At 42.2% G+C, this 24,342-nt stretch overlaps 1 protein-coding gene across 5 annotated transcripts in view; it reads right to left on the bottom strand.

The window, feature by feature from the left end:
* The window catches only part of THSD7B (thrombospondin type 1 domain containing 7B), a 456,617-nt gene that overhangs the window by 317,430 nt on the left and 114,845 nt on the right, over positions 1–24,342 (bottom strand). The window contains exon 1 of one of the 5 annotated variants that reach the window (XM_080600720.1): positions 2,950–3,623. The exons of 2 other annotated variants lie outside the window; for them this stretch is intronic. The gene's annotated coding sequence lies outside the window, so the exon portion shown is untranslated. Of the gene's footprint in view, positions 1–2,251; positions 2,296–2,823; positions 2,851–2,949; positions 3,624–24,342 lie in introns of those variants that run through there. 2 more of the 5 variants (XM_080600717.1, XM_080600718.1) reach the window with 2 other exon arrangements.

The following is a 24,342-nucleotide window of genomic DNA, read 5'->3' as shown; positions in this document are numbered from 1 at the left end:
CCAGACACGTGCTTTTCAAACACGCTCCCCAGCAGCCTGGCTGGACAGCCTCCCTCAGCTACAAAACAACTCAAGTTCCTACAACAGCCTCTGCATCAGGCAGCTTCAGCAGACAGGCTTCCACTTTTCCTCTCATCTGGCCTATCAATAGCATTGACCCCCGGCACCACATACACCGATAAAGCACAGCATACACCTGCAACAGAGAATGGAGAACTTACCTCGCTGAACAACAGCCTGAAGGCATTTCCATCACCTCTTTAATCGGCAACAGCATCCCTGTTGCTCAGCTTTCATAATCCCTTTAAGTTATGGTGGATGGCTGCAAGAAGCATTGCAGGGCAGAGAGGCAGAACAGACAGGCATTTATGTTGTCGGCACAGCACTGACAACTCAACGTATTTATTTATTTTTTTTATTATTATTTTCTTATCCCACTCTTCGCTTACAGCCTGTGCAGCCAGACAAGCTTAGTTGCCTTGGACACCTGGATAGGACCACTCACATCACAGCACATCTTCCAGCACGACCCCCTGCCCACCTACCAACAGCTACGGGCAATCAAAAGCTGCCAAAGTGCAGCCACCACCTGTTTTCTCCAGTCCCCAAGACCCCTCTCGTGTCGCTACCTCTGTGTCGTAATTCAGCGGCGAGCTTGGCACGCGGTGCCCGCAGCATCTGGCGTGTTTCACCTGCTCCAGCTCAGCCTCCTCACGTGCTCTCCTGTCACCAGCCGCGGTGACAGTGGCTGCTGTTCCACGCACACAGAAGGAGCAGTGTCTAAAGCAGGCACGAGAGCACTGCTGATCTGTTTGATAGCAGTGTTTCTGAGGGCAAGACGTAAGAGACTGAAAACCGGTTTTGGGGAAAAAAAAAAATTACACTGAAGCGCAAGGAGACCTCTGGGAATCCCCATAAAGCCAGACTTTTTGCCAGCAAACCCCAGAACTTTTGTGCTGTAAGAAGCAGTTAAAAGCAACAGCACGAGTGCCTCCTACCAGAGCAGCGTGTCAGCAAACACACATCAGCGCGATCCTTATCAGTAAAGCTTTCTAGTGAAGAGACGTCCCTAGAAAGCAGTCACTAACAAATACAGTTTTCCTGAATATCATTACTGATCCAGAAGTAATGAAATAGCAGATAATATGGCCCTAGGGTACAAATCAACCACCTACCCTAATGCATACAGATGGAGCTCAACAGCTCTTCTGGTCTTCCATTACCAGAGTGAAATGGGATCTCTGAAACACGATCGTTGCAAAACAGAAGAGAAGCTTACTCATGAGCAGTGTTTATTTCTGATTTTTTCAGAAAATGCTTTTAAATGTTGCAAACAGAGGAAAAAAAAATCTCCTTTTCCGACTGCATGAAGATGACCAGGCATAGCTTCCCCTCAGAGAAGCAAAATTAAAAAGCAGAATGTAAAATCTCCTGCTCTTCCCTGATTTTGCAGGAGAAAAAAAAAAAAAAAAAAAAAAAAAAAAGCTTTGCTAAGAAAAGTGACTAAATACTTACAATAATAATTAGCCATGAAACTGCACCCAGTCCCTCCAAACAAAGTAGCAAAACTGTCAGGACTTACAGCAGGCTCATGCTCCTCCTGTTGATGTTACACCAGGTAAAGCAGTAACTTCCACAGTGCTCTCAAACTGCCTCAGCAAGCGTGTGAGGCACAGGCAGGCACAGAAACCCTCCGCTCCCACCCTTAGGGAAACGTAGCACTTAACAGCAAGAGCCTACTCCTGCAAAGACATGATGTTGTGCATTTTGAACTGGTCACACTCACGCAAACCAGCCAGCCCGGGGCGCAGCACCGCACACACCGCACGCGTGCCAACGTATCCATATACATGTCTCTGAGAAGTAGCCCTGCACACCCAGTTATGTTACGGTTAGGTTCAGTCATCTCTTTGGCACGACCTTACTTGAACTCCAATGAAATCCTTTCAGAAGCTAGTTTACCACTTTTGTTAAAAAAAAGTTTGAAGATCTTACAGTGCAGGCTGAACACCCACACAGGGCACCCGCATGGCAAAAGGCACAAGAAACAGAAGTTCCCCTTCTCACCATGTCCCTTCTCACGCGCTTTCAGTGGCACCTGTTTCTAACAGGTGCATTACCCTGCTCGACACAATAAAGACATCCTCTACGTGCTTTTTTTTCAAAAAAAACACTAATTCTTCGTTTTCGCTAGATAAATTACACAACATACAATTATACAGAAGAGCTAGAGGTGGGGGTCAGCAAGTACCTCCGTGACCCCCAGCTCCCACAAAAGCATCCCCAGCCGCCCGAGCGGGCAGCGGCAGAGGAGCAGGATCAGCTAGCCCTCCTCCTCACCTGCTCCCCACCAAGAAACTCCACATGCTTTGACCTTGAGCGAACAACAAAGCACCAGATAAACAAACACACAAGCATGACAAATTAGGAATCAACGCTTACAGTAGCTCACGGTTAAGGAAGCAGCAGATTACCTTATTTAAAATCACTGACCGAAGAACCAACGGAGGGAAAAGACAAGTCAAACATTTCAGTGGTGTGACCGGGGCTGGGTGGTTGACAAAGTACGATTTTATCAGCCATCCTGCACGACGGAGAGAACCAAAAAGAGAGAGAGAGAGAGAGAGGAGCGAGAGGCAGCTCCGCGAGCCGCCGCTGCGCTACTTTTAAAAGCCCTTTAAAGCCAGAGTTTGCAGCAGCCGCCTCCCGGAGCCCAGCCGGGCTCTGCCCGCTGCCCTAATACCGATCCCCATTAACTCACACGTCGCCGCGGACCTCCCCCAGCACCCCAGAGCGCAGGGGAGGCGCGCCGGGGCCGGGTACCCGCATCCCCCCGCGGAGCATCCCCATCCCGCCGGGCTCCCGGGGGGCCCAAAGCGGGGAATTTGAGCCGGGGCTGCCCGGGACCCCCCCCGCAGACCCCCTCCCCAGCCCGGAGGGTGGCCGCACCTCCTGTCGGCGGGGCGGCTGTGCGGTGCCGGCGCCGCGGGCGAGCCCCCGGGGCGGTCGGGGCGGCGCCCTGAGCCGCTCGGCCCCGCGGCGCGGAGGGGCTGCCTCGGGCGGGCGGAGCGAAGATGGAGGAGGCTCGGCAGCCGCCCCCCGGCCCGCCCAGCGCACCGGCACGGCTCCCGGCTCCGGCAGCAGGACGAACGGGAGCCGCCTGACGCCCTCTGCCGAGCGGCGCCGAGAGGGAACGAGATGGGACGGGACGGGATGGCGTGGCACGGGAGGGGATGGCGTGGCACGGGAGGAGATGGCATGGCATGGCATGGCATGGCTTGGCATGGCATGGGAGGGGAAAGGAAAGGGGCCCAAGAGGCTCCGCAGTGCCGGGCAGGTTCCTCCATCAAGAGCAAGGAGCCAACGGTGCACGCTTGCAGCTTGGATACCCTTTGGGGATACCCTTAGGGGGATGCTCCTCAGGCATCTAAGGTCAAAGCAGACCAACTTCTCCGCGCATCCTATTAGCTATGAGGTGATCCTACCAACTGGGGCACCATTCGTTGTGGCTGTATGCTGCCATGGCCCCAAACTCACAACCCTGCGTTTTTCCACCCCTTCTCACCAAGCGCACCCCGCTGCGCCTGGCGCTCCAACAGGCACCGCCTGCACCTGCAAAAAGCCCCCCTGGGTCATCTCCTGTTTTCAGGAATTCAATTAGTGCCCGAGATCACCAAGCAGGCTGACGGCCTCGATTAAGAAGGGAATATTTATTGATTGCAGGAAGAGGAGGAAGGGTGGATACTGAATCCATCACTTTTTAAATACACAAAGTGAATGTTCTCAGTTTAGTTTATCGGCACTGCTTAGAAATTCAAGTAGGCATTATTCGGTGCAGCCAAGGCTTTTTTTACACCCAGTCAGTACATTAAGGGATTATTCAGGAAAAATTAATGCACGTATCCAGCTTACCAAGTACCCAATGACTGTACGCACATTGCCATTACTACAATATTTATTCCACCTTTTCACACAGTTCTTATTTCTGCGCTCTTACAGAAGGTTTGTTCTCACACTATGCAGAGTGTGAAACTAATTATGACTACTGAGAGTGAAAAATAACTCCGCTGACATGAAGCTGCTATTAATGAATGACAGTCAGGCCCTGTAAGACTAACACACGACCTCTGCACTAACACTGCACCCCAGGGATAACCTAGTCAGGCTCTGAAAATTAGCTCACCCGGCAAGTTTTCCATTCAACGAGAATAATGTATATAATGTTTCTTGTGACACAGTTGTCACTCACGCTTCTCATTTTATTTTCTCTTTACATAAATTTTACATATCAGAAAATCATTATGCGCTGACTGTTCATATTACCGTAGCATCCACAGATGCCAAATGAAACCAGAACTTCATTGTGCTGTGTAATAAGCAAGCGTTATTCCTACAAAGGAAAGAAATAATAAGCAGTAGAATAGAGATGGAGGCACAGAGATGTGATGATATTTTAGCACAGGGCATGCAGTCGTTATCCCAGACTGAAATGCGAGTTTCCTGCCCCAGCTCCGTTCTGCCCGTTTCTCTCACCGATGACTGGGCGTCTTTCCTGGGAAAGGAAAATCCACCAGAAAATGCAATCGACTGGGTCAGGAATGCCTCAAACTAGTTTTCGTGAGAAAAGTTGCACTTCCCAAAGTAGAAACGCTTCCTCGAAGGCGATTCCTTTAAAAAAGGTTTTCTCTGGGGGTGTCTCGGGGCAGAGAGCCCTGCCCTCGGTCCCAGCAGTGAGTGCCAGAGGGCAAGCTTGCCATCAGTGTGCAAGCTCAGGGCACACTCCCTTCATTGCACACATTCAGGCTTTGCTTCTCTGCCTTGAAACTTCAGCGTTCCTCAAAATCTTTGCAGAGGAATATATATTATCTAAAAGATATGTAGAAAATAAACACAGAGAAAATAGGTAGGAAATACATGAAACAAGCCTGCTTTTCTCCATTTGAGTAGAGTTGGAGTAAAAGAACAAGCAACATTAACAGAAAAATATAGCACAAATGCAGAGCTTGGAACTCAAAGTAACCTGCTTGGCTTTATTTTTCTTTAGCCCAGATCACTTGTTGTTTCTTCTTGTTTCTGCTGTTTCTGGTCCTCCTGTTACACGGGGTGTGCCTGCTTTGTGGGGCTCAGAGAAAGAAAACTGGTACCCGAGTACTGTGGGTATGGGAAGCATTAAGCCAATTCTTGCTTATGGATGACTGGCTTGGACTAAGAAGAGAATAACAAAGCCACTTGAATGACAGCTTGGATCAAGTTCATAATGACCTGGTTTGTACAGGCCAGGTGTTATGTAGATTGGAGCTTGTTATTGTGCATAATTTTGGCAAGCCTTGCTACGCAACAGCCAGTTCCAGCAGAGCTGGGCATAAAGCCACATACTACAGGCAGGTCTATCTTCAGCAAGATGGGTAAAGAAGCCGTCTTTTTCTGTTCTCTGTACCGTGGGGATGTGAACCAACCTGCCCGCACAGCATCTGGAATTAAGCTTATGAAGGAATAGAGAACATTTTCAAAACATGGAAATCCAGACTTAAAAATGAAGAGGAGAGCATGCATAAAAACACATCGACAAGTTTAGTCTACTTCTTAGGGAGCAAAAATTGAAAGCAAAATTATACAGGATATAAGCCTTCCACTACAGTATCAATGGTAAGTGATCAGACTATGTTACAAAATGTCCCTATCAATATATAATCTGTTAGAAAGTCTTCCACAATATTATATGAATTTTTATGTTATCTTACAGTAGTTACTTGAGTAATGTGGATGAAGAGCTGTCAAAATTAGGGTTCACCTGTGATTTATTTTCTCACACTTTACCATTTAATACGATTTGTCACTCAAATTGGTCTTAAATGCTATTCTTTCTTCAGATGGCCATTTTTAAAAAAAAGAGAAAGATAGGAAAAAAAGATCAGGAAGAGCATCTTGGGTGAAACTTTTGTAATCATAATTAATGGTGAATTTCCAGGATATCTGAACACTTTTCACCATCACTTGTTATGTATTTTTATGCCCACAGTTAATATAAGGGACTGTGCAGATCAGATCAAACCTAGTCAGATTAATTAATCCAGTTTCTATCCTTTGTTATAATGAAGACTGCATTAGTGTGGTGATAGCAGTGCTTTTACACAGCACCACAAAAACAAATCTAACTTAGGGGGGAAAAAAGTAAAAAAAAAAAAAATCTGAACTATATAATCTTTACCAGAATGCTATAACTGCAAATAAATGACAGCTTTTTCCATATATGAAATATGGCATTTTTACTGTAGTAGCATCAGCTTTCATATTGAAGTCAATGGCTCCACAGAAAAAAAAAAAAAGAAAGCCAAGCAGATAATGAATGCCTGCCACAATGGATTTGCAGTCTAAAGGCACAGCTTTAAACAAGTGTTACATACAGGACAGGCACCAAGTAGGTGTGGCTGTGTGGGCTTTAATGCTCCGCGGAAAGGTGGGTTACGAGGAGTTTCTTGAATCTGTCGTTGTTCCAGAACTTACACCAAGGTTTAGAAGTTATTTTTAATAGTCTATTATAAGTTGGGATCATGAGAATCTGAAAAAAGAAATTATCCTCTCATCCGTAGGGGCAGTGCCTCAGAAATCGATGCTAATGAACAGACTGCAGCATAAGGAAGCTTGCATTTCCCGTGCTGCACCAATTCTGTGCATTCACAAGGGACACTGCAAGTGCCATCATGTGTAATTAGAAACAGGGAGGGGAAAAAAAAGGGATATCATTCATTCACACTTCTCATGGTGTCATTTCTTTGTGACAGACTTAACAGATTAAACAGGCATTCAGTTTAATATTATTCCTATTTAAGGACCAAACATAATTTATTTTTAATTATGAAGTTATCAAGACACCTGCCATAATTGATGGCAGTCCTGTTGTGAACATACCCTTAGATGATGACTTCTTTAGTAACACAGAAGAAACGCATGCAGGCAGGATATTTATCTTTATTAAGACTCTAGTTGGAGTACGCCTCGGTGAATACTTCAGCCAGTCTTAATGTTGATTTAAGTCCAAACCCAGCACCCACTCTTTAGTATAGTACCTCCTAGGCTGCTCTTCTCCACCCTGCTTCTGTGTGCTGTGGTAGGAAGGGATTTCTAAAGGACACACTACTCCTCTTTACATGACTTATTATACACTCCTGTTCAAGATACAAGTACAGATGGTGGTTCTGCTGGCTGCAAGGCGTAAGTGGCAAGTCAGAGCTAAATATTAGTAGAGATTTAATCCCCATGGCATCCCCTGGTGGTTCCCTAATCACTGCATGGAGAGTTGCTCTCACTCATCCTCCATTTCACACTTGCCACTGTGTACAGTACCACAGTGGGTTATAGATGTTGCCAATTACACCATTGTACCAGAGGAGAGCAAACTCGTGCAATCAAAGAACTTTTCTAATAATGGGAGTGAAAGCAGAAAATTTCCTCCAGGTCTTGGCCAGCTTCTTCTTTTGTAGACGTCAGCAACCAAAGTGTTTGAGGAAGACTGGGGTCTGCTTTCTGTACCTAGCAAGAGCCATGACAAACAACAGCCCTGTGGCCAGAGCTGTCCCTTAACATTTTACACATTGAAAATCTTTCCAAGTGCAAGTTAACTTTTTCAAGAGGGAGGAAAATGTTTGAACATTTACATTTTTTAGCACTACAGATGCAGGAAGAGATGATTTGCGTAGATCACCAGTTCTTACAAAATACTTACGAAGTTATAATTTAGACCCAAGAACCCATATCCTACAACCCTTCAACCATACAGGAGCACTAGCTATTGGCACTCTAGATCCTTTTGGGACAGATCCTCTGTCTGCAGTTCTGCTAACACAGCTATATCAGCACTGGTACAGGAAGGTCAGACAACGCTACCTGCTCTCCTACAGACTTTACATGTACAAGGACTTTTTTTGTTTTCACCAACCCTAGAATGATTCACCCTGTTCAAATTTCAAGATCATCTTGAAATTGAGAAGGCAGGATCAGACTTTTGATGCCAATACTGGGTTGAAAACGAGGGAATATTTATCAAATATATAATCAGTACAAATTGGAGTACAGACCAGAACCACTGAAAAAGACCAATTATCTTCTTGGCTAGAGTCCCTGGAGTTTAAAAATGTGATATCCTTGTTAATGTTCAAGGAAATACGGTACTTGTGTTGGTGTGTAAGAGAAAGTCTTTTGTAAATATCATGGCATGCCAGTTAAAGAAAAACACGAGGACGGCGCGACATAAAGCAATGCATCTGCCTCCTATTCAGTAGCCATGACAGGGCAAGAATTCCACCTGCCATGCAAAAGAAGAAAAGCTTCAATGGAGGCACTTCACAAGCTATTAACCTTTCCTGATTGGAGTCTTGCTTTACAGAAGGAGCAGCGAGCAGCGATTCTGCTCGTAGAAAGAAGGGCTTCCCTGCAAGTAGCAACTGGCAATAATTTAGCTGCTGGGGAACCTGTCAAGTATTAAGGTTTTTGTGTTCTGAGACACTAGTTGGTAACAAAGGTGATAGGAAGAGATAAAGAGGGCTCCAGGCTAGTGAGTAATTATTAGGTCTGAAAGCTTTTGATGGCTATGGAGCAGAAAACTCAAAATCACACCATTTTCTTATAATTTTGGATTTGCTTTTGGCTTTTTTGCTCTTTTTAGTGCTTCTGTTCCAGTGCTTTAATTAAACGTTGGAGGGGTTTGCCCTGCGCAATCAATAATGCCATTCTGATACCGATGTTAAATTGACTTGCTATTTTTATCATGCTTTTAGTTATTGCCTGTCATCCTTAGCCACGCCTCTGGGGCTCTGCAGATACGCATCACTGCAGGAGATTCCCAAGAAGGGTTTTTCCTCGAGGAGGTTCAATCCTGTCACATACTTCAGGAGCATCCACGCAAGAGATGAAGTCTCAGTTCCTGTGACAGATCATCACGCTATAAACGCTCAGAAATTTCTGCCTTGGAGTCACGGTCCGGTCCGGTGTCAGTGCACATCGATTGCTCTGTGCCCTTGCTAGATGGACTGTGGCACACAAAAACCTGCTTCACAGGTAAAAAAGCACGTGTCGGGCAAGGACAGTCATGACTTATGTTCAGCCTCTGAAAGTTTGGACCATACTTCCAAGTGTGTCAGTGGTGGGAAGAAGTTCCTGAATGTAGACAGCCGTATGCAGAAATTTGGTTTGACCCAGCCATCTTCCTAATGAACAGCTTCCACTTCGTAGTGCACTGCACTGAACCTGGCTGGCTACGTCTTGTGAATATTTTACACAGCCAGTCGCTTTATACAGAAGAATTTCTAGCGCTATTTCATATATATGAAAAAAAAAATCCACCTTTAATAATACTACATAATATGTTTCTAAATTTACTATTTAAATGAACTATTAAATTCCCTGTCAACAAGAAATAGGAAAGTGTTCACAATGTAGATGGCTGCAATTTTTAAGACAAAAAGAAAAAAAAAAAAAGAATTTAAGATTCCACAACAGAAATAGGATGAAAAAAAATAATAGAAATTCAGTCAACAGCTGAATATTCCTTTACATTTTCCAGAAGACTTGCACAAAAAGCAGTCACCACCTTTCCCCTAAAGACCCAAAGAAGAGAGGGATGTTCAGCCCAGCTGATGGCCTTCCCTTTATAGCAGCTCTCCCTCCTTTTCCAGGGGCTCCCTCCCAGTGCTCAGCCATCCCTGCCCTCTTTGGAGTTTGCACACATCTTGTGTTTGCTTGCAAATTGTTTATAGGTGTCTGAGGATATGTCCTATCTATTCACACACAAACACAATAAAAGAGTTATACACAATTTTCCATCAACTTACCAAGCTTTTCATAAGTTTCTAAAATTGCACTTTTCTGCATTTTTGAATATAAAATAAGATATTAAATTTAAGCAGTTCCCAATAGTATGGATTCAATTCAAATATCGTTCGTATCTGCGTAAGCGGGCTATATATAGAATAGAGCTAAACAAGAGTCCAAGAACAGGTACAAAGCAAGTTTGAAACAATTTTTGTTCCCTTTTTTTTTTTAAGGTTTAAACATTTTAAAATCATCCCCCACTTCCTTCCGCCTCTCTATTTAAGGGTAATAGAGAATTTGTCTTACAATTAGGTTCATTTGTTCTGAAGGCTTGCTTACTATGCAGATTACTTTTCTGTCTAGGCCATCCTTTCAGAGAAACATATTCCAGCCCCTACACTTGTAGTGGCAGCCTCCTAACAACATCTAGGAATTAGTTCAGTGTACTTGCTCCTCTGTTCTCCACCACACGTTTCTCCTGTTAAGCCCCCAAATCAGCATCATTTGACATATCAGGTAATCTGTGAAGCAAGTAATTGGCACATTCTCCCTCTCCTATAATTCACACAACCACCATGTGCAGCACATCCAGGAGCATCAGCAGCACGGCGAATAACAGATCCAAACTTTTCTGAAGGCAACAATCATGTGCTGTAATGTGTCTCAATACTACTAACTGACTGAGGTCATAATTACTAACTTTAGAAATGTTTTTCTCCCCAAATCCTCATCTAGATATTTCTTTTTCTGATCTGTAGTGATTTATTTTTCTTCTCTTGATGCATATAACAGAAGATGAAACCTTTTCCTTACTAATTGCTAATTTTCATGTTTGAGTGACATTTCTGCATTATAAAAAATAATAGTAATAATAATAAACATGTTTAAAAGATGCTCTGTAGTCCTAAAGCCTACATATATATGCTGAAAGCTTATCACTTCTTTCACTATAGCCTTGGTTTTCAGAACCATATGAGATGCATTTACTAAGCAATGTGGTGGGGTTTTTATTCTTGATGCCAAGAAACAATACAACTATTTTAAGCAAAGTTTCATTGCTTCCTAAGGATATAGTGAACTGCTGGTGGAACTCTCTGAACTTTATATTAGTCTGTGTTGAAGTGCTGCAGGATTAGTTATAATTAACTGTCATCATGTCATTTTCTTCCAACCATTCAGATTCAAAGAAAAAAAAAAAAAAAGGAAAAAAAAAAGAAACCTAGCAGCTATCATGATATGATTAACGTCTCTATTTGTTTCCTATCCCAAACTTCATTTTTAACTCACAGCTCTCTAGCTCTTCTCCACACACCCCTTAGCTTTCACATAGATACTTGTTCCTTGCTTACCACACAAAAATAAGCATTTCAACAACAGCTAGAGTTACACACAAAGTGCAAGAAGCTTAAGACAAATATTTATTAAATAAATGCTTTCTTACTAAGCCATTTATGCTCCCTAGTGTAATAGTTCTGTGGATACCTGTTGTTTATTTGTACTTCAGGAAGCCTTCTACAGCCTGTAGGCACACATTCAAAATTAATTTAAAAGGACACGAATTGATCAGCAATTCAATGACAACTAATGGTAATACACTAGTTGAACGAGTGCCAACTGAAAATAACATAAAACTACCTACAACTCACATTTCTCCTAGTTTAGAGCTATAAGCTCTCAACGTCATCTTGAAAGCCATCAGAATTCATATCTCCCACCCGTAGGTGATAGCGTTCACCCAACCTATGGTCACTTACGATATGATAGCTTTCAGAATACAAAGCCCGGGCGGACAGCAGTTAATACAAAGATATACTTAAATCAAGTGACCATGAGTGATCATTAACTGTGAATGGTAAGAGGCAAAAAGTTGTCTCTTTGGCACAGATCGTCCCAAAACCTTAGTATTTACAATTCTCATGTGAATAGTTTTTATTTAATTGGAGGAAGGGGGTGTTTGCAAAAATTAATGCAATATTAAAGTAAACCAGATTTATCCTTTTTCATTGCTTGAAGTATTTTAGGATAATCTACTTTCACTTAAAAATCATGCTGCAACAACCTTAATTCTGGAGAATTAGGATAGGAACAGGCACATAGGTGGGCAGGGCCCACATGCCCTCTCTCAATAGCATCTCCATCGCCACCATCAGAGACAGAGTACCAGGCAGACCACGGGTCTGATCCAATAAGTCATCTCTGTTTTGTTAAAAACCTGGAAATACAACCAGATACTACCCTAAATGAAAAAGATTTATACTTCTTTCAAAAGTTCCAAACAGATAGAGATTTTTTCTCACTACTTCTTTGCCCCACTCTCCCATCTTTCAAAAATGTTTTCATAATACAGACAGTGGCGTATTCTGACTCATCCATCTTCTTGACCTATCTCTAGAGTCTATGCTGTAGGTGATCACAGTACCTCATGACTGGAATTGTCGCTGCTTTTTATAAAAATGCTGGACCAAGTAAGAGAAAAGAGTGGAAGAGTCCTAACGTGCCTCTTAGCTGTAGCTGATAATTGAAACACCCTGCAAAATGTGGCTTGTCTTGAAGGAAGCTTCTACAAAGTTAAGATTTTATTTTGCAAAACAAGTAGGTAAGCCATACCATATGCAAGAAACTTCATTTAGTCCTTTGTGATCAATTCTGGGAAATGAAGGCCAAGGCAGTAGCTTTCTGCAGTCCCTCTACAGTCTTCTAAAATTCATTACAAGGAAAATTTATTCAACTGAAAGATGATTTAAACAATATTTAATACAAGACGCAGTACAAAAACACTTTAACCAGATGTAAGGAAATGGGGCAACAAGATACATGTATTCACCTTTTGTGCTGTACTGTATTGATTGGTAACCTGCTAAATAACATCTACATTAACGTAGCATAACATTGGGAACAGAGCTAAATGGCATTTGCAACACACATTCAGGTAGTTTCTAAACAAAAATCAGCTGTATATATCAGGCAAAGCAGTTGAAGAGATTGACCAAAGCTACTGGTGCCAGTCTGCTTTACAGCAAGTAGATAAATGCATTCAAATCCACGTGCACTTCCATGACAAGGAAAGGCATAGCATAGCTCTGATACTATGTCCTTGGCTGGATTATCAGCAGTGGATCTGAACCCAGCATTTCAAAGAAGGAACATCCATGAGTCTTTTATGCTCAAGCCAAAGCTATAAAAAGTTTTATCTATCACTGGAGTACAACAGGTTCAATGCTACATCTCAGTCAAATATGAGCAAGTGAAACTTTACCATATAATTAAATCTCAGCAGCAACTGCTGAGGAATTTCAGACCTGGAATAAAATCATTGCCCTTAAAAGTTACCAAAGGAAAACCCACTTGGTGGATTTTCCCAAGCTGCTCTGTAGAAGTAATGACCTTCTTTAGCATACATCAGATTTTTTCGGTGGGAGACTGCATGCCTCCATGACTCCCTTCAACCTACACCAGATCTTCAGTGAGCACCGAAGAGAGAATGTCACTCGTGGGGTGTTCGGCTAGATCAAAAACCGCTTTGTATGTTTTGAGGTATTGATTTAGTCAGAGAAAAAATTTCCCTTTGTGTCTAACAGTTCAGGTATCCCTCACTGGTTGCCAGCAGTTGCTGAAAGCTGGGCTCGAAGCTTGTTTTCGTGCCTTCAAATATTCTCAATTGCCAGACAATCTTTAGAGCAGTCTCCCCATTCTGTGTTTCGTAGTGGTCATCTTTGAAATCCTGTAAGCAGCTGTTTATTGCTGGTAGTTGGCCTCTCTTTACCATGTCCAGGGAGTAAGATAGAAATAGCAAATGAGATACTACACTTTTGTATTTTGATACAGATGAATCAGAGAAGTCACCAACTTTCAGCTTTTGTTTTCCACTTTACATTATTTCTGGATATAATACAAGTCTCTAATTCAAAACTTTTTACTTTTTACTTTTGCATCTAGAATTACACAAGCCCAAATGAAAACAAATCAGAGGAACCTTGGTGCTTCCCTAACTCCTAAAAAAAAAAAAAGTCTGATTTAAATGGATTGAAGTTTTAGCAAAAATCTGAGACTGGTGCAGATTTTATCCTCAAGGGTAAACAAGGTGGGAATGAAAAGAGGAACTCACAAGCTATTCAGTTTAACTTAATCCCCAGACGCTAGAACAGTTTCATCTGCAGAGTACCAGAAAGGATTTTTTTTTTCCTGGGTCGTTAAATGTTAATCTAAATTCATTCATGCTCCTCTTAGCAGGCAGATCAAGTCCATATGATTGCCAGCAAGTGCACATATTTTGATTGATGTCTTCTCATTCATCTAGAAATCTGAAAATAATTCTTGTAAATGATTAAATATTTGATTTCTAGCAACAAAAGGAATGAAAAAAATACATGGGTAGTAAGTGGCAAGCCCACTGGCTAAGGCCCTGATGTACCTGGAAGTCTACTGCCTTTTCTGAGATAAAGTAGAACAAAGGTAGCTTTAAAGTTTGATTTGCACTCACAACCACAGTGGAAGGGGTAAGGCATTTGGACCTCAGACATAGTAAATTATTTCCAGATCTGACGAGCACCAGCGAGTATTTCACAGCCTGGGATCACAGTAGAACTGGCTGCAGTAGCTAGAACACAGGCTAGGACCTCTGTACACCCAGCGACCCACTCCCTCAGTACCTAGGTAGGCAGAAAGGGACCTTAAAGTGGGGCAGAAACCGATCTCTAGACTTAGAAACAAAACTTTTGCAGCTAGATTCATAGTGAAAGCTAAATGCTTAACCACAGCAGTGATCAAACAGTGGTCATTTACTTGTTTTGAGGGGTTAACTGCACCCATGAGTTTGAAGACAAGGATGAGAGTTATTTCATGCAGTGTCTTTTTAAAAGGAAATCAAGAAAAGGAGACAAAAATGAAGACTAATGAGACAACTTTAGAAGACCACTTTTTCTATAAATGATTTATTAGAAGTGAAATAACCTGGAAACCAGGATTCACAAAATCCCAACCAATCATCCACTTCATGTAAAGTTGCTGTCTTAACCTGCCAAGAGAAATCAAGTGTAAAAAAGTAATGAACGAAATGGCACCTTCCTCTTGGACTTAAAGATAGTGTTTAGCTTTAAAGGCATAATCTAAAAATAAGCACTGCTGCTCGCTAGTCTCATTGTATACTAAGATTCACTCCTCTTCATTTAATAGGAAATAGATCTATTTGGTATCTGTAACCTGTTATCCAGTGGAAAAAATAAAAACACAATTTTAATATTTATTAAAATACTTATTTGTGATAATGAAGCAAAAGACATCTGATAATTAACTAACATGCACAAGCCATGTCTTTTCAAATTGGGCTTATTTCTAGATTGCCTACACTGTGTTTGTCAAACCACCTCAGTTTGGGGCAAAACAATTGTTAACATGAAACTATGAAATAACGTATAGTTACAGGAACAGGCAATTTCAACTTCTGTGTCAAAAAGAAGAGACTAGTTATGGTATAATTATAACATTTATCAGCCTTACACTAAATTGCATTTCCTTAGTGAGTGATACCTTTGAAGCTAACATGACTCATATATCTGCTCTGTTAGCAGTGGTTGCACAAGGCTTTTAGTTGCAACATACCTGGAAGGTAAAACGTGACCATCCTCTCAAGTGATAGATGCCAGACATTTATTGGTCTGAACATCAATAACTCAATAACAGTGTGCCCAGGTGGCCAAGAAGGCCAACGGCATCCTGGCCTGTATTAGAAATAGTGCAGCCAGCAGGACCAGGAGGTGATCGTCCCCCTGTACTCAGCTCTGGTGAGGCCACACCTCGAGTACTGTGTTCAGTTTTTGGGCCCCTCACTGCAAGAAGGACATCGAGTTGCTGGAGCATGTCTAGAGAAGGGCTATGAAGCTGGTGAAGGACCTGGAACACAAGTCCTATGAGGAGCGGCTGAGGGAACTGGAGTTGTTTGGTCTGCAGAAGAGGAGGCTCAGGGGAGACCTCATTGCTCTCTACAGCTACCTGAAAGGAAGGCGTGGGGAGCTGGGGGTTCAGCCTCTTCTCACAGGTAACTAGTGATAGGACGAGAGGGAATGACCTCAAGTTATACCAGGCAAGGTTCAGGTTGGAAATGAGGAGACATTTCTTCTCAGAAAGAGCGGTCAGGCATTGGGACGGGTTGCCCAGGGAGGTGGTGGAGTCACCGTCCCTGGGAGTGTTCAAGGAAAGGTTGGACCTGGTGCTTAGGGATGTGGTTTAGTGGGCAACATTGGTGGTAGAGGGGTGGTTGGACCAGATGATTTTGGAGGGCTTTTCCAACCTCAATGATTCTATGATTTATGAACTCTGAGTTCTTCTCTTCCTTGTACTGTATTCAACAGCACCTGAAGACTTCCCTGCAAAGAGTAATAGCTACGACAGCTGTAATAGTCAGAACCTTTTCTTCCTCCTGTGAAAACGTTGCAATGCATGCATTTCCTCTAGAGTTTAAAGTTGAACTGCCAAGCGTTGAAGGACCTAGCACTCAAGAAGCTTGCCTAGTGCACTGGTGTAGTTATATGCACACAAAAAAATTAAGTAATAGAAAAGATAAGCTATTAGAAATGTATTAGAAATGTAAAGGGGGTGGGGTAGGGGGAAAACCACTTTTTGACAGTGCCAGAAGTAGCCACTCAGACCTGAACATTGAACCTCATAAAGCCGACTGTCCTTTTGGCGTCCATTTTATAAATAGCTCTGCAGAACCAGCAGGCACATCTTGTCCCTTAAAAACATGCATGATTCTGCACACGTAGTGCCAGGCAGCAAGGACAGGGGAGAGCAAACACCAGTTTATATCAGGTAGCATCTCTACTCCTCCTGACTTAAGCATGCACTGCTCAAATGAAACTTAGAGGGATGCAAAGAGAAGGTAGGGCTAAAAACAGACAGTGTATCTTGTTCTCAGAAACTCTCCACAAAAATAAATAAATAAATAAATAAATCTGTACTAGGCTGCATGCAGACTGTCCTCCGGGCAAAAAGAAGAAAAATCACCTTGTGCTTTTCAGATGGTTCTGGAAATGGTCGTGGGTCATATGAATGAGTCTGACTCCTCAGCTCTTTGACAGAGTGCAAATTCAGCTGCTGCCTTCCTCAGTGGAAGAAAGAGAAGTAGATAATGCCACAGCAGGAAATCCTTGAAATACTTCTTTTCTCCTTCTGATACTTTTGCTCCTATATATCTCATGGTTGCACAGATTCTTCTTCTGCAAAGCAGTAGCTCACAAAGACAAGTTAGTCGGTGAAAAAAAATGTGATTATACCTTAGACTTCTCATATCTGTAGTGATCAATAAGAGCTAATAATTAATCAAGGACTATCACCCCAAAAGTAGGTTCTTAGTAAAAAGGTTAACTTGAAAATATGCAGCATCCTGTGGCCCAAAAAATTCCTTATAGTTAATCAGCTTGTCACATTTCGGACTGTACTATGACAGTCCACAAATCAAGTGAAGGCCAAGGAGGTCGGAAATCACTCCGACCTAATTGCAGGTTCTGGCAGTGGCAAAAGACTCAGAAGTCGCATCCCAATAAAACAAAAACAGGATGTACTTTCTCAGCTTGAAGTTTGTCTTATGAGCACTCCAAGAGAAAACATTAGAAATAGCAGTAATTTATTTATAGTCATGTTTTCCTAAAGAGTTTTTCACTTCAGCACTTTACATGTAAAGTCACACTGGGGGCAATAACATTGTTTCATTGAAGCATCTCCCTGGTAAAGTGAGCTTATTAGTTCAGGTACTAAGTATCTGTCTACAGGAAAGGAAGGCTTTCCACCATAACAGACCTACCATATAGTATCATCTTCATCCAGTAAAGCCGTACTGAACAAAACAGTATTTGATGTTTTGGCAGCAACCTGATTTTGGTATCATAGCTAGAAATAAACTGGAAGGAAATTTCACATGGGATTAAATAACATACAAACAATATCTGTACCAACTTGAAAGACTGAGTTTAAACACTGTTTAAAGTAAAAACAAATTGTTGAGACTTGTTTAAGTGCTCTAGCCAGATGAATCACTGTATGCCCAGAACTCCCACTAAATGTATTTATCCAAAGAGCTGCATGGATAACACTGACAGAAAAATATGCTGTTAAAAACTGATCGCATCAGTTGTTTCCCTACACTGATCACGCCTCCTCACTGCATCCTAAAGACACATCTTGGACCATGAAATTCTTCTTGAATGCTTGCCTTCAAGTACCTGTCCTACTTCAGAACAGACTGCATGTTATTTCTAGACAAATTACAAGGACAATTTCAGAGATAATTTTGTCTAATTCTGTAAATTCCCTGTGGACTTTATCAGGAGTGTTAAAAGTTCAAATTCTTGGACCCAGGAGGGGTTTTATCATCAAAACTTGAGCTCAGCCACCTGCCGGAGCCACCAGCAGCCCCTGGTGCTCAGCTCAGCTGCCCAGGAGCAAGGGCTTCACCCAGCGAGTGCCCCCATCACCGCCACCTCCTGCTCGGGGACAAAGGGCTGCAGTACGGTGCCAGAATGGGGAAACCAAAATCCCTCAAGGTCACAGAATTTAGTTTGCAAAACAATTATTTATTCTACCTTCCAGCTAATTTAAGAGAAGAGTGACTGGGACAGGAGCACGTAAGGATGGAAATAAGGGCGTCTGGATATTGTCCAGCTTCTGCTGCAGTATGAGGAGAATCTGCATGCCTGCCTCTGAGCATGCTGTAACCCTAAGTGCAACTAATGATGTTGGGGTTTGTTCCTTCAAGGGCAGACATAAAATAATAGGGAGTGCCAGGTTTGACCACTGATTGCAGCAGAAAGATCTCAAGGTGCAAGCAGAGGGGGATCATTAATACCTGCATTGCATGTGCACAAAGGAAGAGAATTAACCTTGCCCATGCAGCCTTACCTTTGACATCACCTGAGCTTTGAACAGCTCATTTGTCATTCATCTAAGTGTTCTTTCATCACTACTTTCTAGCAAAGAATTTTATAATTATTACCGATTACTGTCTATAATATATGCAACATTCTGCACTGCAGTTATATTTTACCACTGAACTTTAAAACAAACGTCTTTTAATTTAAAACATACTCCTCCAACTGCATGACACAGTTACTCCAAGATAGCTGTCAAAGAAAAATCGGGCATAAATATTTACCTCATTAGTAAAAATAAGAAGACTGGAGTTAGGTTGGCACAGTAAAAATTATCTTGAATTCTGTCAGTGTCCATCTGCTTCAAAAGAAATCAGCCATCCAATAATTTTAGAGCGATATGCAAAAATATATGGTGCTTAATACAGAATAACTCTCCTTTTCTGCATAACCCTGCAATAGCTCTTCAGGATTTGTAGCAACTAGTGAGAGGCATTTAAGAAGCACCACTCGCCCAAAGTATGCTTATTTGCCATTGGGCAGCTGAAAATGCTAGGTCCGCAATGAACCTGTTTACTCAGGCTGTGCTGTGTGTTACAATTATGATCATCAGCCCAAAGGACTGCTAAATTAGCACAGCCAATAAAATCAATAAGATCAGGGGTACAAAGAGACTCAGGAAGGAAAGGATTTGCACAGAAAACTATTTAGTATGACACAGCCGCCCTGTGCCCGCACACTTTGTTGACTCAGCAGCTGGAGTGGACGTTGCTGATTGAGTGTCTGGCCTACGCCTTCGATAGAAAGCATTGTACAACGTTAAATGGAAAAGCCCTTGTCTTAGAACAAGCCATATCATAAGGTTTAAAGTATTTCCCACTCTGTTTCACTTTGATTTTCATGGCCCTGAATATCCAAGGAATCAGGGTAGGATACCAGCGAAGGTAGGTTTGATGAGCAGAAAGGCAGAAAAGTGGCCCAAGCCGGGATTTAAATTTATAAACTAAAAGTAGGCAGCTGAAGTCAGTGAGTAAATCCAGCTGCACAGCCCTGAGTTGCCAGCATGGCTCAATTTTCTGTGCAGGAGTGAAAGGCACTGGAAGGCAGGTCTGCCCCCCACGGCCGAGCGAGAGCCCAGCTGCTGCAGCCCCAAGGAGGAGGTATTTGCAGCTCACCCTTGGCTGCCTGCATTGGGTGGCAATGTTTTACGTCACCAAGCAGAAAGCAATGCGAAGAGGAGCTCTTAAAAATGCCAGGAAGGAAGAGGAGATGGAAAGGATTGTGGATGGCCCAGAGCAGAAGACAAGTCGTAGTCACTGAAATGCCTTTTTCGGGATTCACAGGCTTAAATACAGCATTTCCAGCCAAATTGAAAGCAATTTCTGTCAACTTTCCAAGGCAATTTAAGTGAGAAAAAGGAAATGGGGGAACGGAAAGAATTCAGCACTTCGACTCCTTACTGCTTACTATCTCCTTGCTTTTAACTTTGCTCCTATCAGCTTTTGTAAGCTTGTATATATTGGTCTTAGGAAATGTGATTTAATACTTTTCTTTGTGTTTTAAAAAAAAAAATAGGGTTAGACAAAAATCCTTGCCCACAGAGAGAAATGGAGAGAACTGCTTTGCTCTTCATTTCTGTAGCCCTGGTGAGCTTCTGCTAATAGCCAGCCTGTAGCATTAAGGAGAAAGGGTAGCATGTTTCCAGGAAAAGGGCGCCAGGGTTTCTCACCTCAGTATAACTCATTAACTCTGATCTCCAGCTCTCCAGGAAGTAAAAGAACAGGTTGTAGTTAAAGAAACTTTTCTGCCAAAGGTCAATGAAAATTTAGTTCCAATGACATAGTACAAAAACCCCACATCAGTCTCCAATTCTACCGCTCTCACCTTTATACGACAGAAGCAGGCTTTCAGGGACAGGGTTCAGATGTTTCTTCTCACAGCACAGCCACTACACCAATTCTGCCATCAAAGTATCTGCCATTAAATATACCAGACCGATAATGCAGGTTAGAGCTATTAAGCTCTGTCCATCTAGTAGAAAACAGGGGCTTACATGCACCCACCCTTACGCGGGTACTTGCTTAACAAACACTGCCTAAACACTGGATCCAAGAAAAATGGCTTGGTGTAACAGACTGAAATCAGTCTACAGCTTTTAAATTTTAAATTTATCCATAATTAAATGAACTGCTGCATTTGAATATCATTTGTGAAATCAAGCACAATGAACTGCAGTGATCTAAGTCAGCATCAAAGAAGATGAGATTCAGAGGACAAAGTCAATAAATAAGTCCCTCGTAAAACTATGCTAAAATCATACACAATCTTTCTGTTGTCTTTTCAGCTCCACCACAAAGCAGCTGGAGGCTGCTATCTAGCTAATGCTGACCTTCAGTTGTGACTTAGTTTATCTGGATTAGCATAGTTATTTGCTAAAACCTTAAAAGAACAAAGAGCTAATCAATACGAGGTCAAAACAAAAGTGTCACAGACTGCTTTGACCATTCCAAAAAGGTGGCATCTGTCACCGAGAGTTACAGCAGGAGCTGGCACAATGCTCTGGTGGCTGATGCTGAGGGCATTTCTTTGGCAACATCTGCAGACAACATCCACAAGCTATTTCTCAGGCATATTTCATGCCCAGTAGTGGGTTACATGAACAGGCAGGTCAGATTGATCAACAGAATGAAAAATGTCAGGAAAAAAATAAAGGTAGGAAAAAAAAAAAAAGAGCAAGGAACAGAGGTTACAATATTGGAGATTTTCATGAAGGAATTTAACTCTTAGATGCTTTGTGCTCATTTACTCCAGTGTTTTGTAAGTGAAGCCAAAGACAGTCAGGATAAGCACAAGGTTTCAGCTGTACAGCGTCTTGCATCTCAAGTAGCTCATTCCTTTACTAACGTTCATTTACACACTCTGCTCTCTGACACAAAGCCTCGTCTGCAAATGAAGTGCTCTAATAGTAGACAGCAAGCATATGATACACCTTCCAGACAAAACTGCCAGAAACATGGAGATGAGTATAATGATTCACAGCGGTTTTTTTGTTGTTTTGTTTTGTTTTGTTTTGTCTTTTGCCAAGCCACAAGGACCATCATTCTTTATACTCCATAAAGCCCTTCTATGAGCAAAAATGTCTTCCTTGCGCAAGCCTCTTGCAGGCTGGAGTAAGAGTCAATGCGTGAGGTCGGGTAGTTACAGCTCCAGGCATTGGAGAGGAGTACAACCTGCAGAGCTCAGCTTGGGAAGGCCAGAGCCTTTTCACCACGCAAAGTTCAGAGCAGGCTGTGGACACTGAGGATCTTGCATGCCACCTAGAAGTATAGTCCCAAAGAAAACTTTGAGGTACAACAGCATCCAAACTTGACATTCAAACTCAAAAAAACTCCTCTTGAAAAATCAAGACGACATCCAAGATATTCAGAAAACACCTTTTATATTACAAATACTGATAAACTGCATCTGTTTATTGCAGAACCATTATGCAGATAAGGATTCAGGATGAGCTAGACTGCCTTGGAGAAGATCAGTCTCAGACTTAGTTCTTCACATCCTGCATAAGGGAGGGGTGTAGGTGACACAAAGTATCCACTATTTGTTTAGAGAAGAAAGGAAACAGGAATGTGAGCCTGTTCTGCTCCACCTTCTCTATCCCTTTATTTAGCAGCTAATGGAAGCTTTAGTTATCTATCCTGCACATTGGAGGGGAGATCTGCTCATTTGTTAAAACACTTTGTAAATGAAGGATAAGTCTATGAGTATCCACTCTCAAAAACCTTTCATAAAGCCTTTGGCTTTCCTTTTTGTCACAGGGCAGGTAGAGAAGAACATGCTAATCAAAGACCCTAGAACTACGGCTTCTATATTTGGCAGCTTGGTATTCTCTGGTAGCCTTAATTTATGCATACTATTAAAAGGTTAAAGTTGGTCACAGGTCTCCTGTGACTGTCATCTGTGAAATAATGCTGTTGGAAATGTAGTTTGGGTTCTACCTCGTTCCCACCTGCAAATAAAACCACGCATATTCTGCACATCTTTTCCCCTGAACGCTGACACCTCTAGCGACATAAAATCCAGCAAGAGATGTGACAGCTGCCAAGGTCAATAAGAGTTATACTGAACTGCTGAGTAAGTGCTGGTCACACAAATCAAAGCTGTATAAGGGCAGCTTAACATACACAAATCTGCAACTTATTCAAACTACTTTTTGAACCACGACATTTTTATCATTTTTTCTCTTCTAGGAAATGTTATATAATGAAATATGATCAAGTCAAAGGTATTTCATGAAATCTCAGCATTATGTCCTTTGTGTCGAATTACTGATAGGAAAGTATGTTGAAAATACATTTAACATTTTTGAGAAACTTAACATTTGAAGGCATTTGTAGGAGGGCAATGATATAGAGAAGGTAAAAATAATGTCGTAAGAAATTTTAAAGACACATTGGGCAATGCTGTCTAATTAAGACCTAGATTCAGTTGTTTAGACGTTCCTAAATTAGGAATTACAGGTTGGGCATTTTCAGTACTCAAAGCCTTCTGCCTTTGCTGTACTTATCAGAAAGGTTTTGGTATTCATTGGCAGCTGCATGCTAACTTACCTGAATGCTAGTATTTCTGAAGACGTTACCAATTGATTGGTAAGCATAATAAGATATTTGCTGGCAGACCCAATGGTTAGATTGAATTTTCTTATCTGAACTCTTCATTGAAATTCATAGACATAGAAACTGGTATATTGGATCAGCAAAGCTTGTATTTTTATTGTGTACTCCTGAAATATAGAGATATAGAACAATTGCATAGAAAAATCATTTCGAACTTTGTGCCATGACTAAGGCCTTGTGTGCCAACCTGTTTCCACCAGAAAGTATTTACAGCCAAGCTGAGAAGCCCTGGAAATAGAAATTGTTAATAGAAACGCTGATGTAACTGCAACTGGATTGCTGCGACAAGTAACACTCCAGTAATTACACTGAAACAAGCGTTAAAAGGGGAACGAGGACAGAAAGCTCTCCATCATCCATCAGGCACTTGCTTACTCCTGAATTTTTCTCTGAGAAGGAAAGCTACTAGCAGAAGGGCTCTGCAAGGGCTTCTGTCTTCCTTTATTCTATTTTAAGGTTGCTAATTGATCCTCTGAGGGAAGGTTTAGTCCTTTTGATGCAGTCTTTGTTAATGGAAGGGCTTTACAACAGTGGTTGGAGGTGTGTGGATGTGGGATCCATGCAACCTTTCATGCCAGCCTTCTCCGCGATGACTCACAAGGCAGAGAAGCTGGAGAGCCTTCCTCACGCAGCGAGAAATGGAGCACTGTTCCCTGCTAACAGTGCGGGGGTTGATACTGAAGCAGGCTGCTCGGTTTGTTTTGCCTGAAATGAGCCTGGCTGACCTAAATTCCTGGTGGGGGTATGATAGCAGTGCAAGGAATAAGGGGATGGCGAGACAAAGAGACCAGACTGTGTTGGAGTAGTCATCTTGACTGACACTCATAAAAACGTTACCAGAGGTTGCTCTACTGGGACATCTTGCTCCAGATAAGCAAAATAAATACCAGAAGAATCATCTCTTTTTGAGATACCACCTTGGAACTGGCATAACAATCACTTTATAAATGCTAACTTTCTCTTGTAATGCAGAACAGCAAAAGCAAAAGAAGTGATCAGCC

Source organism: Anser brachyrhynchus (assembly GCF_964034855.1).
Source record: "Anser brachyrhynchus genome assembly, chromosome: 7".
Taxonomy (NCBI): Eukaryota; Metazoa; Chordata; class Aves; order Anseriformes; family Anatidae; genus Anser; species Anser brachyrhynchus.
This window is presented reverse-complemented; position numbering and strand designations above follow the sequence as displayed.